Source organism: Triturus cristatus, chromosome 12 (assembly GCF_964204655.1).
Source record: "Triturus cristatus chromosome 12, aTriCri1.1, whole genome shotgun sequence".
Lineage (NCBI taxonomy): Eukaryota > Metazoa > Chordata > Amphibia > Caudata > Salamandridae > Triturus > Triturus cristatus.
Genome location: NC_140595.1, coordinates 219,513,483 through 219,527,765, shown reverse-complemented (window position 1 = coordinate 219,527,765; position 14,283 = coordinate 219,513,483). Strand labels below are relative to the sequence as shown.

At 44.7% G+C, this 14,283-nt stretch overlaps 1 protein-coding gene across 1 annotated transcript in view; it reads right to left on the bottom strand.

Annotated features, from left to right (window-relative positions):
* Nucleotides 1-14,283, bottom strand: part of LOC146775739 (uncharacterized) — a 395,171-nt gene that overhangs the window by 77,607 nt on the left and 303,281 nt on the right. The gene's annotated exons all lie outside the window — the stretch shown is intronic.

Sequence of the window (14,283 nt, the reverse complement as noted above, 5' to 3'; positions counted from 1 at the left end):
TCACATAGAGCACATTTCGTGTTATCATAAAAGATAATGTTGCTCATGAAGTTACCAACCAAATTCCTTCAATCTTAGCACTAATTGATGCAAAAATACCTGGAACTTCCACAAATAAATCCGTGCACATTGTGCACTGGAGACCTACATGTAGCTCGGTCAATTCTGCTCACTCACGACCTACTGCACCCATGTCTATTCCAAGGCAAAAAACACAAAGCGCGTTATGTAGATAATATTGTATTAATTTGCTGTTTTGTGAGTTCAGCACATATTGATGCCAAAGTCACTGCAAACACTGTGCAAAAGACAATGGCTTCTCAAGAAAGAAAACTCCTCTTGAAAACGTTATTCACCAACAAATAATGATTTTGACCTTTCTAACTCAAACAGTAGAATAGTGCGTGTTGAAAGTGTGCACATTTTATTATTTTGTTGGGGCATTTATAGAGTGCAGACCTAACCCCGGAGCTCTATATGATAATAGCAAGGATAAACATCCCAAATGTGGAAGTTTTGTAAGTACGTTTATAGTAATAAAAAAAATGCAATACAGCAAACATATATATCAAATAATTTAAGTTTGTAAGCAGATAGGCTTCATTTCTGCTGAGTGAAGAATTGTTGCTGAACTCAGCAGAAAATAAGCCTACACGTGCACAATCATTGTAATGAAAGGTGCTTATTTTCTTCTGTGTATCACACATATGTTTTAGGACTGGTCTTCAGTTTAAGGTTTACCATGCACTCATACGTGGACCATTCTAAACAGAAAGGTTACTTGTAGAAATAGTTTGTCAGCTTGAAGAAATTTCTGGATTCAGTGCTGTGCATTATTCCGCCATCTAGTGGTTGGATCCAGAATCATCATCTTGTTAGTCCTCTTTTCCCGTCTCTCTTTTTTAGGTTTCGCCTGGCGTTCGCAGCGTTCATGCGCTGCCCTCGCGATGCGAGGCCTTTTGGAATTAATACGGATTCCAAGCTAGATGTGCACGCGGATGGAAGGAAGATTTGCACACATAGGACTGGATGCTTCACTGGCGGCGTGACACTCTGGGGACTTTTTTTTTTGGCTCAGCAAACTGTATTTTTAAATATTTTATGCTTTTAATAAGCAGCGCGGCATGCTGCGCTGCTTACTAAAAGCATCAAATATTGAAAAAAAAGAGTCGGCAATCTCTGATTGTGCTCATTGGAGCGAGTGTTTGCATGCTTGTTCTTTTACATATATTCAGCGTGCGCGCCTTTCCCGACGCGCTCCACATCAGCGTCCCGCCTTTCGCGACTCGCTCTCTCATCTGTGATCGATTACATGCCCTCTCACTCTTTGGGCTGTTCTCTTTCTTTCCTGCATTACTTCTCATTTAATTTTCATTCACGACCTCTCTCTCTCTCGTTCTGCATCTCTTTCATCAACACTCTCTCTCTTCCCCTTGCTTCATTGATTCCTGTCTACGTTTCTTACATTCTCTCTCCCCGGTTCCGCTCTCCTCAAATCCACCTCTCCCAATGTCACTATTTCACAATGTCTCTCCTATCTCCCTTATATGTCTCACCTCTCATCTCGTTTTCAAGTGCGCGCTCTCTTTCCATCTTGCTGTTTTATAACCCCATTACGTTTCTTTCTGTCTCCCAACCTTCTTCGCTCCCTTTTCTTTTTCCTCGCTTCTCCTCACTCCTACACTATAAGCCTCTCTCACCTCCTGTCTGTCTCTCCTAGATCTCTCCGTCACCCCTCTCGCTCTCTATTCTATTTTTGCTTTTTTAATCTCCGCTCCGTCTTCTACTGCTATCACTTGCTTTTTTCTCTCCAGCCTTCTCTCTCTCTCTCTCGCCAGCCTCTCACTCTTACCCTCTCTCCATTTCTCTTTTTCGCATTCATACTCTTTATCGTTTTCTTGTTATCTTGTTCTCGCTCGCTCTTTTCTTCACATTACATCTTCTCTCCCATCTCACCGTCTTTCTCTCTGGCTCCATCCCACTCTTAATCTCTCTCCCTCTCTCTATTCCTCTATGGCGTTAGCTATCTTTTCTCCCTGTGGTTCCTCACTTAACACCACCTCTCTCTCTCTCCTCTTATTTGCCCTATTCAGCCTCTCTCTCCCTCTGTCTCCCTGGGATATCCTGTCTCTCACTCTCCTCTCACCTCCTCACTCTTCCTCCTATATGCCTGTGTCTGCCATTTCTCTCTCGCTCTCACTTTCTCGTGCAGCCCATCTCTCTCTGTCTCCAGCGCTCTCTGCAGCCTGTCTCTTCCTCTCTTTACCTCCTCTCCCCCCCCCCCCTCCCGGGTTCCGCATCCGACCCACCCAGCCCGGCAGTCGCCTCAGCAGGTCCCACAGGTTGTTTTCCTCGTGGTCGCAACCATTCTGCACAACGCCTGCTCCCCTCACAAAGATTTACATTTTGTGGATGAATTACCATATACTGGTTGCCTGGTAAATAAACGCAAGCCGGGCTAAGAATAGGCCAGCTTTTTGTATTCTCATTAATAAAAATGCCACTCTGACACAGCAGCATGACTTTGGCTCACTGCAGCTTCTCTAAAAGCCTTCTGAGAATCCCCCCCGACTCCACATTTAATTACAGATGATCAGGAAAGCTTGAACAGTGCGGCTCTGCTAATCTGTCTCACTAAAAGCAACGCGCAAAATATCGGCACCCGCGATGTTCCACTTTTAATAACAAGCCGGCCGTCTTCTGCTTTCTGGGACCAGCGATCTATGCTGAAAGCGTAAATAATATTAGAACATTGGAATGTGGAGCACTCCATTGTAGACAATGGAGTGCTCCATGCTTCTACGGGCCGGTAAAGGCCCGCAGAGCAACATTCTAATGTTTTACAAAAGCCTCTCGAAGCTCGAGGGGATTTAAATCCCCTCGAGCTTCGAGAAGCCTTTGTTTAATTTATTAGAACATTCTGCCCTCTAGTGGCAGAATGTTCTAATAGCCTTATAGCCCTTCGTAGCAGGGCTATACCGCTATTAAAGTCCCGCTGCTTTTGTTAAAGTCCCTCGCCTTCGGCTCGGGCCTTTAACGCTGCAGCGGGCCTTTAATAGCCGGTATAACCCGCTACGGCGGGCTATAAGGCTATAATAATAGCCTGGCTGCCTGCTGCTTCTTGGGGCGTGAGCTCTATGCTGAAAGCGTAAATATTAATAACACCCCAGCAGCATGCTGCTCTTTGAGACCGGAGTTCTACGCGGAAAGCGTAAATAATAATAACGACCCGACTGTCGCGTGAGCTCTACGCTAACAGCGTAAATAACAAGCATTAAAAATGCAATAGGTCTCGCCTTTCATTAATTTAAAGCCATTTGCTTTGCTATACATTACCATTAGCAAAGCAAATGGCTTTAACTTAATCGAAGGCGATTCCTATTGCATTTTCAATGCTTGTTTTTTACTGGGAGACGTATGTGGGAATTTGATGCTATGTCCGTTGTCCCATGACATCAGACGTGTGCCCCAGAAGCCCCTGTGAGTGGACGCCATCTTCAGATTCATTTTTCCCTTTTGGCGACTTTCCTTGGTCGTTTTTGGCTTCCTTTGTATCTGAAGGTATAGCATCATTTACCCCTATTTGTTTAACCTCATTTTCTGGGGTAGTGGAGAGATACATACAAATCTTCAAGCTACAAATCTACTCCTACTGGTAAGTAACCATTTTGTTGTGAAGCATGAATCTTTTTCTGGATTCACATGCTGTGCATTGATTTTGTAGCGGTATCTCTGGTCACTCTTGGAGGCAGGATTAAAATGAGGTTGAGCCTGCAAACAGATGCTTCAGTACTCTCTGTCCCACTTGTGATTCCTTGTTCACTTTGATGTCCACACAATAGTGTCTTGTGAAGGTGTGGGCTTATGACCATGTGGCTGCCATACATACGTTGCTTACTGGTTTGTCTGCTAGGAATGCCAAGGTGGCTCTTGTTCCTTGTGGAATGCACTCTCGACCTTGCCTCTAAGCACACACCTGCTTTTTGGTAGCATAACTGAATTGTTTGCACTATCGATCTTGCGATGGTGCCCTTCATTAGTGGTGATCCTTTGTTCGAGTCTGAGAGAGATATGAAGAACTGGCGCACCCTTCTGATCTCCCTTATCTTTTCTAGGTAGTACATTACTGCCATGCGTACGTCCAGTGTATAAAGAGCTCTCTCAGCTTGTCTTTTTGGTTGTCCGAAAAAGCCTGGAAGCTGGATTGTTTGGTTAACGTGGGACTGTGATATAACTTTGGGGAGGAAGCGTGGGTTGGTCATCATGACTAACCTTTCTTTGTGTATTTGCAGGTAAAGGATCTTGAGTGGTTAGGGCCTGTAGTTCCCTCACCCTGTGCAGTGATGTAATTGTGATTAGGAAGGCCAGGAACCACAGTTTTACCTTGTGTACTGGTTGATAGGGTAGCTAACTCTGTTGATATCAGGTTGAAGTTCCACATTATTGTTGGAGTTGATCTGGGTAGAGCTTTTGCTCCTTCTAGAAATCTTTTAATCACTAATGTTGTGAGGTGGCTTCTTCTTTGGTGTCCTCCTGTGTAGGCTACTATTGCCGCCAAGTGTACTTTTAGCGAAGCATATGTTAGACAGCTATCTAGCAGGTGCATAAGGTATCTGATAACTGTGGTGTCCACTTTCTTGTACTTGGCCTTCTAGCCTTTTTTAGGATGTCCATGGATTGCTTTGGAAGGCTGAAGTGTCCAAACTCTCTGCCCTCAGGAGCCAGGCTGCTAGGCTCAGGTTGCTTGCCTCCAGGTGGTGGATTTGTCTTCCCTGCATGAAGAGTAGGTTGTGATTTTCTGGTAGCTTGTTTGTATTTCCTTGTGCCATCTCCGCCAGGTCCGAGAACCATGTTTGTCTTGCCCAATGTGGGTCAATTAGGATCAGTATAATTCAAGACTGTTTGCACTTGGTTATTACTAAAGGAATGATAAGAATTGGTGGAAAGGTGTACACAAATACAAATCGACAGGACATTTCCCTGGGTGGCGTTGTGTGTGTCTGGACGCAAAGTCTTGGAATTTTGTGTGTTCTGGTGTTGCGAACAGCTTGATCTGTGGTGTGTCCTACTGTCTGAAGTGCTGTTGGAACCCTTATTCGCTGAAGTTCTCATCCGTGTGATACGGCTGCCTACCTGCTTAGTCTGTCTGCTTCTCCCTTATCTATTCCTGGCGGATGCATAGTTATAAAAGTGTTTCCTCTCTGAAGATTATTCCTCTGTGAATGACTCATAGCCATATTTTCTAGGCTAGTTTAGACGGCACATGCGACCTTGTTCCTCCTTGCTTGTTCAGATTGAACATCGTGGTTGTGTTGTACCCCAGGATTTGCACTGTTTCGGGCCAAGAAAGCCATTTTTAGTTCCAGAACATTTGTATGTTGGATTGCTTCTCCAACTTTCCATAGCCCACTGATCTTTAGCTTCCCCATGTGCGCTCCCCAGCCCATGCGGGACGTGTCTGTGATGATCTGGACAGTTGGAGTTGGTTGCGTGAAAGGTCTATCCACTGTTGTATAAGTTCTGCCATGCCATCTCTTCTTGCACTCTCTGCGTTGCAACCACTAGATCATCTCGACTCCTGTTACCTGTGACAATTGGTTTTTAATCTGTGTTTGGAGACGTCTCCTGTAGTCTTCCGTGTGGTAACGGGAATGCACAAGGCCATCATGTTCATCATTTTCCCCACAGTCCTCACAAGCGGACTCATCTTTGCCATAGCGGCGAGCCTGCTCTGTGACTACATGCATCCTCCTGAGTGTGGGAAAGGCTCACACCTCCACTGTGTTGATGCTTGCTCCTATAAAAATGTTTTCTCTTTCCAGCTTTGTTGAAAAGTTTTGTAGGTTGATTGTGAATCCCAGTCTCTGAAGGGTGTCTAGGACCGTTCTGGTGTGCCTCTTGCATTGAGAAAAGGCGCTTGCTTTAACTAGCCAGTCATCTAGATAAGGATATATGTGGATACCCTTCCTCCTTAGGCAGGCTGTCACTTGAGCTCTGCACTTTGTGAATACCCCAGGTGCTGACTGGATTCCGAAAATGCAGTGCTCTGAATTGGTAGTGGTGGTTTTGGTGGAAGACAAACCATAGGTACCTTTTGTGCTTGCTGTTGATGGGGATGTGTAGGTACGCTTTTTTAGGTCTGTGGTTGCCATGTAGTCCTTTTACAGCAGCAGCAGGATGTTCTCTTGTAGCATGATCATTTTAAATGATTTTATGAACCCGTTTAAAAAGCGGAGGTCCAGAATTGGTCTTTGAGACTTGTCTGGTTTTCGGATGAGGAAGTAAGCCAAATAGTTTCATTGGTTGATTTCTGCAGTGGGCACTCATTATTGCCCTTTTTCCCCTAAGAGATCTGGCACTTCGCGTTGCAGGCAGCATCTCGCATCTTCCAAATGTGATCTTTGCTTTGGTCTGACCCCTCGTGGTATCTTTATAAGTTCGATGTGGCACCCGTGTTGGATGATGTTGAGGATCCTTTTGTCTGATGTGACCCTCCTTCTCTCCTGAAGAAATACCTCTATTCTGCCCCTCACTGGTCAGTTGGTAAGCGGAGTCACTTAGTTGAGGAGCTGGCTCCTCTGCAGGGCTGCCCTCTTCCTCTCGCTCTGCCCCAAAAGGGCAGGCACTGGGCTGCTTAGGGTTGCCAATGTTGTGTTGATGGCTGTTGCTGCCCTGCGTGGTAATAGGGGGCCTGTGGCACTGTGTTCTGAAAGTTTCCCCTTCAAGTTGGTCTCCTCATGGGGGTTGTTCCTTGCCATTGGTGGTCTCAAAACTGCAACTCTCCCACTGCCTTAGCCATGTCATTGTCTTTTTTTAAGTTGTTGAAGCAAGCTATCCACCAGGTGTTCTCCAGTGAAGGGGGTATTGGTTATGCTTGCCTGCACCTCATTCATGAACCCCGACACCTGTAACCAGGCATGCCTCCTCAGGGTTGTGCCTGTGACCAGCTGCCTGCTGACTGTCTGTGCGGGGTCAAGGGTAGACTTCAAGCACATGTTGGCAATGCTCTTCTTCTCTTCCACTAGTGCATCTGTCTGCCTTTGGTACTGCGCTGGGAGATATTTTATCAGCTCTCCCATTTCTTCCCAGTGTTGGTGGGTGTACTGATTTAGGTAGGCGTTGTTGGAGTTTGTGATCTTCCACTGTGTTGCTGCACTTCTCTCCATTTTACACCCCACCATTTCCATGATCTTACTCGCCTCCTCCGTGGGTGGGTCGGTGGAAGTTGGAATGTTGGCTCTTTTTTGCTGAGGCCACAATTATGGAATCGGTCATAGCATTTCCAAGGATGTATAGTGGGTGTTGGGAGAAGTGCTTATATTTCTTTTTGCCCCTCTGGGCTACAGCCTTACAGGCCTCAGGCTCTCTGAAAGCCGCTCTTCCCTGATCCAAAATGCTGTTGTACATTTGAAGGTACTGGCTTGTGCTTTCTCCTTGAAACTCTTGTATACTAGCAAAGCAAGTCTGTGCCTTCTCTTGTTCGAGCTGGACTCCATACCTGTCTGCCATCTTTTTAACCACTGAGTTATACATGGTGATGTCGTCTGGAGGTGATGGCCTCAAGTGGTAGGAGGTGGCTCCCTCTTCTGGTAAGTCTGAGTAGAGGTCTTGCCATGGGTTGTCAATGCTTTTTAATGTCTGAGAATCTCTGATCATCGTCGAGCTTATGGTCTTCGAAGAACATTTCTTGTTCTTGCGTTTTTGGCTATGGTGTGGTCAGTAGCTGTAGTTTGACCTCCTCTATCTCTTCTCGGCTCGGTTCCCCCAAAGCCTTCAAAGGGATTTGAAATTCCCCAAAGGGATGACTCAAAATCTTTCTTCTTCTGCAGAATGGCCACCATTCCAGCTTTGAGTCACTTATTTCTTTCAACCTCAAGCACCTACTTATTGGCATCAATTGCAGTTGGTGGTCTTTTCTTTGGAGCCTGGGCTTCGACGTCTATCGGTTCTTTCACCCTCTCTTGCTTGTCTTTCGACACCAAGCGCTTCACCTGGAGATGTCCTCCACTAGTAGCTGTAAAACTGGATCTGTGGGGCTCAACGCGTTTTGACTTTCCTGCGATCTACTACCTTTCGGGGCTGACTCGGTCTGATGTTTTATAATCCACCCCCCTCCTATTATTTTGCTTGTTTACCTGAGGGTGTATTTGGAATTCTCTCTCCTTATGTCACTTTGACAGAACCTGTGACTTTGGGTCAAAGACTTCTCTCTCATCATCTGAACCTTCGGCTAGTGTCACTTATGTACCTACATTGTCCTTTTCCTTGCTTGACAGTGCGAGCTCTCTTAACGACGAGCCCTCCTTCTTCTGTGTCTGCATGGTGGCGTAGTGTGCCTGTCTCAGCTTGGCTTGCAGCCGCCTGCTCTATGGTCTCTCAGCAAGCAGAGGTTGCAGATCTGGTGGCTGCCCTTCTGGGCAAAATTATAGTGACTCTTGAGACAGAATTTAAAGGGTGTATTCTCCATTCCCCTCAACTGATTCTGTCCCCTGATGGTGCATTCTTCGGCCGCGTGGTCGCCCTCCCACGTGATGCATCTACATTTTGGTGATCTTCAGTGACTTTCGGTATTTCTCTCCACAGATGTCCTTAGTGATTAGATTAGTCGACCTCAGTCCTCTTCTTTCTTGGTGTCCATGGAGGTTTGGCAAACGAGCCCAGACACAACAACAATAAAAAAAGAAGCAGAAGATGGTGACCACACACAAGGGCTTCCAGGGCACACAGACATAGCACCAAATGGCCACAGACGACGCCCTCCCAATAAATAATTAAATGCGAGAAGTAAAAAATGAACTAGCAGGAAGATTCTGGACCCAACTACTAAATGGTGGATAATGCACAGCATGTGAACAAAGAAAAGGATTAATGCGGCAAAACAATTCTTTCCATTAACAAAGAGCCCTGAAGAACAATAGTGTACATAACACATTTATAATGTGTCCGCTATGAGGCACAGTACGATTCTAGCTACAAGACCTCAAAAAGATAAGGACAATTTTTAGGACTACTTTTTCGAATTAAAACACTTGTTTTAAAAAATATTTTTTCAATCATTATCAATGCGCCAGAGTGAACACATGTATGTGCAATCATTTCCATTAGGTTAATGCAGAGTGCAGTAAGATAAACATATTGTAAAATATATTCATTAATAAAAAGACATTCCAACAATATGTAGATTTCTAAGGTGAGGCATTAGTCCAACAACATTTCGAACGATCTGTTAACATAGTCCAATAAGTAGTACAAATGGGTAGTTCTAGCTCACCATACAACTTTAAAGTGTGGGGGGGGTACAAGGGTGGGGGATAAAAGGGATGTTCCCATCATGTACTGGTGCTAACCACATCACAGAGATTATATTTCTTTACCATTTAAGTAGCTTGTGGTTACATTTCCCAGTGGTAAAGAAACATTGAGCGTCCTGATATTCTGGTGTTACAGTGCCCAACTTCCTATTTGAGAGTTCTATCTTGGGGGAAGGGGAGAAAAAAGTGATTATACATAAGCGTCAAAGCAATACAAGGGGCACCCAGTGTTCACCACACAAACTACCCTTGATGATTGTGATCGGTCCATAGTCATGAATATAGATATCCTGAGGTATATTAGAAGAATCAGGCTATCGTCAGAATCAATTCTCTCTTGCATTTAGCCTACAAATTGACCTTTCATGTCCAACCACTACTATAATTTCCCAAAGCAAATCTTCACTAGTAGGAGATACTGTCAACTTCCATGGTCTTAACATACACATCTTCACCCAAGCTAGAGATGTTACAAACCACCTTTCCCAGTGTGATGTCACTTCCTCTGTCAGAAGTGTCATGTAGCATAGTCAGTGCAAGGGTGAAATTAACAGTATGTCCACTGGAGGACTGCATATTGGCATGTATATGAAACCAATATATAGATAATATAGGGCATGACCAGAATATGTGTAATATGTTCTACCTTCTTTACCATATAAGCAACAATAGGAAACTGGACTCCGATTAGCTCTGCAATGTCTCTGTTGCGTCCAGTGCCATTTGTGTAGTATTTTAAAGAAGCTTCTTGGAGACCCTTACCATGATGCAATAAGATCCCAGACCACATCTCATCAGTAAACTGTTTGGGGAGTCTGTCTTGCCATGTTAGGTTGAGTGCTTCTGCAGTGGGGCAGATAAAAAGGACAAACCTGACACTGCCCCTTTATATTGCTCCCACGCTGATGGACATTTCCAAAAGGGAGATTATGGTTGGTCAGAGGTTTGGGACCCCAGCACTTTGCACAGTCAGTGAATCACTTGTGTCTCCAATATTATGAGAGGCTCCATGTGTAATCAATCTGCTTTCAATTCTAGAAATGTTTTAGGATAATTATTTATTATCATGTCTCTAACCTGCTTTATACCTATCCTTGACTATCCCTCCCAGTAGAGGGAAGTTCTGTTAATCTCTAGTTTTACGTTACTCCATACTGGGGCTTCAAATTGTAGGCAAGTAGACACAGCAAGTGATTTGTTTTCTTCTCGTTTATGGTAGAGAGTAGGACTGGGTTGTCTGCTTGAGGCGGTTGCTTAGGTGTACTATATATTTCTAGTCTCTCTGTTACAGCAACCAATTTTTCCTCAATGTTACCCATGTGAGAGTGTAACAATGTACGTGAAAGAGCAAACTGTTTCACTCTGTGTACCATTTATAAAGAGTTCATATGTGGTAGGCGCAAACCCATGGACTAAAACAACAAGCATTTGTAATGCTTGCATTTGGAAGAGTTAGAGCTATTGGCGTTGTAAATGACAATGTATTTTACCCATTTGTTTTGGTTTGGAGTGGACGTATAAGCAAGCATTTGCAGTGCAATCTGTTTTGCATTTGTGAAACTTAGAGCTGTTGGTGCTGAATATGACAATGTTTTTTACTTTTGTTTTTTTGTATGCAGTGGGTGATGATGCATACCGATATTGGCATTCATATAACCTTGCGGCAATGGAGAACAAGAAAATGGGAAATGGGTTATGAGGGAGGGGAGAGTAATATTCTGGCTGAAAAAAAAAGTAATAACATCCTGGAAATAGTAAACACTCGTAGGGAATGCAAGAATAAGTAAAACGTGCAACGTAAGCAGAACCAACATAGTTACCTTAATGCTTTTACACTTATTATCATTCAGATACCATTGAGTGTTTTTGCCTGAAAAGTTAGGAACATGACTACAGGGCTGGAAGGGACCTGTTTCAATATCCAATGGCTACATCCTTACAAAACATAAGCAGTATGGTTTAAAAAGTCCACATCCCTGAACACAGAACCACAGTACACATTTTATAAGCTAAAATCAGGGAAACCTCTGATATGAATCACAATAAAGGTTTTCCACTTTATGCATCAACTAGGTATTGCAGTACCTCTAGTAAGGGTGCACTTCCCCACCCGGGGAAAACAAGTTTTGTTCAGAGAAAAAGGAGAAAAAGAAAGTAGCGCTTCACTCGCAAACTCTGTAAAGTGGCGCCAATGTGTGTGGTTGTGAATAAAACCAATCTGGCCTCTTTGTAACCACACTGTATTGATTTATTTAGTGTTTATTTTTCATATTTTTAACCTTTTTTCTTTCTGTCCTGAGGCTGTACTTTCTAATAGAAAAATGTCGGTAAAAGACGACATTTGCAGCCAAAGTGTTTTTTTGTTTTTGTATCCATTTCACAGGAGAACAAATACATGAAAGGAGAGGAAAGAGGATAGGAGCCATTTGATGAAGTCATAGTTTTAAGCAAGGGAGTAGGAACGAGACAGAGACAGGAACAGAGGGAATAAGAGGAAGAGAGAGAGGGGGAGGGGCAGCGGCAGAGCAGGAGAAGTGAACACTGTTAAAAGAAAGAAGAGAAAATGGAACCAGCGTTTTACTGGAAAACTTTGTAAAGTGGCACTAATGTGTTTGGTTGTGAATAAAACCAATCGGCCCACCTTACATATTTTGAACCTTAAGTATTTTGAACCTTTTTAGGTCGAGGACCGTCCGGTCTGCCAAAGGCAGAACCGGAAGTCGGAGATTTAATGTTTCTGAGAGTGGCTCCTTAGCCCGCCTCTCTTTTTGCCTCTCCTCCATTGGCTGGCTTCCTAAACGGAGGCCAGCCATTGGAAGAGAGAGACATCCCTCCAAATAGGCTCCGTCTTTTTCAGATTCGGGGGCGTGTTCCTTGCTGTTCTTTCCACTTTTTAGCCACGCCCTTCTAGAACAGCAGGAACACGCCCCCGAATCCGAAAAAATTTCGAAGCTTCCATCCGCCATTTTTTTGCTCTCGTCTGGCCGTGAGGATCCATCCGTCCGGCGCCGTGTTGTTGTGCTGGTGGCGGCGCTGCCCTTCGACGAGCAGGGATCCGCACCGTGCTTTGGACGCCTTTCCCCCTGGTTAGACTCTCTCTGTAGGTGGGGCCCCTTACAGCTAGTAATCTCACCCGGCCTTGTTTAGCATTCACGCGAAGCTCCGAGGGCGTTGCGGGCGGCGCCGGGCTCGGGAATCCTTAAGTCTTGACCAACAGTTCATCTCATATGGCACTTATTTCCGTTTTACTCCCATCGGTTTCAGCTTTAAATGATCAGAGGGCGGGCGGCATTATCTGTGTACTCAGCTGGCATTAATCATAGCTTGTGGTGTTGGTGCTAGCAGTATTACATTGTTTACAGATAGCGCTCCATTCCACATCCTGCGTTTCCAAGTGCTGTAAACATCAGCTGTTCTTGTTTTCCGATGTAACTTGCATACCTTGTTAGGATAGAAGGCTGAGTCGGCTTTGGTAGGATTTAAGTCTTGACCAGCAGTTCATCTCATATGGCACTTATTTCCGTTTTACTCCCATCGGTTTAGCACTAGTGTTCTTACCTTCCACGCTTATCATGGTGCTGGAAAGTGAACGAATCTCTTCCAGACTAGTGCACATGTTAAGTGCCTGTGTCAGTCTAGTGCCATGGAACTCTCAGGGGGGACTCGTTTCTGAACGCGTAGCCTCCTTCATCTACGTTACTTTACAGTACTTTGTGCTCCAGTGGAAGAGAGGGCGCTGGACGCTGGTTCAGCATTGTTTCTAGGCGCTTTGGCGGTATGTCAGAACACCGAGGCTAATAATATAGACATGTATTGACCCCCACGAGATCGACGACTATTATATGGTTCGGATCACCATACTTGTGGAGTGAAGATTCACTATTTTACCTCTCCGGTGAGGGAGTGGCCGCCTGGCCATTGGAAGGATGACGTGAGTCAGCCTCTGCTCCCCAGAGAGTCTCTGTACCCCCAGCCAGCCTCTGTAGATGCAGTACCCAGCCAGTCAGTACGTCTCTGCACCCTCAGCCAATCTCAGCACTACCAGTCTCTGTACCCAGCCAGTCTCTGTACCCTGCCAATCTTTGTATTCGAACCAGTCACCGCATTCCCGGCCAATTCTCGTAGCCACAGCACCCCCTGCGATTCTTCAGCACAAATATAATGAGTCCATGTTCTCCACTTTAGAACACAATTAAAAAGTAAATGTAAGTACTGTAACACTTATTTGTATTCGTGAATGAGCTCAGAGCAAATGCACTTCCAACTACTTCTCTCTCTAAAAAGATCACTACCTCACTCTCTCACTCCCTCACTCTCTATATCACAACTTCACTCTCTCTCTAACTCACTACACCACTCACTCTCTATCTCTCTACCTCACTCTTTCTATCTCACTAACTCACTTTCACTCTCTTTCACTACCTCTCTCTCTATCTCACTACATCACATCACTCTATGCTTATATATCACTACCTCACAACATCCCTCTCCCTCACTACCTCACTCTCTCTATCTCACTACCTCACTACATAACTCTCTCTACCTCACTACTCCACTCTATCTCACTACCTCACTATCTCACAACTTCTCTCTCTCAAAACATCACTACCTCACTCTCTAGCTCACACCCTCACAACTTCACTCTCTCACTCACTACCTCAATCACTCTCTATCTCACTACCTCACTCTTTCTATCTCACTAACTCACTTTCACTCTCTCTCTTTCACTACCTCTCTCTCTATCTCACTACATCACAACATCACTCTATGCTTATATATCACTACCTCACAACATCCCTCTCCCTCACTACCTCACTCTCTCTATCTCACTACCTCACTCTCTATCTCTATCTCACTACCTCACTCTCTATCTCACTACCTCACTCTCTATCTCACTCTCTATCTCACTACCTCACTCTCTATCTCACTACCTCACTCTCTATCTCACTACCTCACTCTCTCTACCTCACTC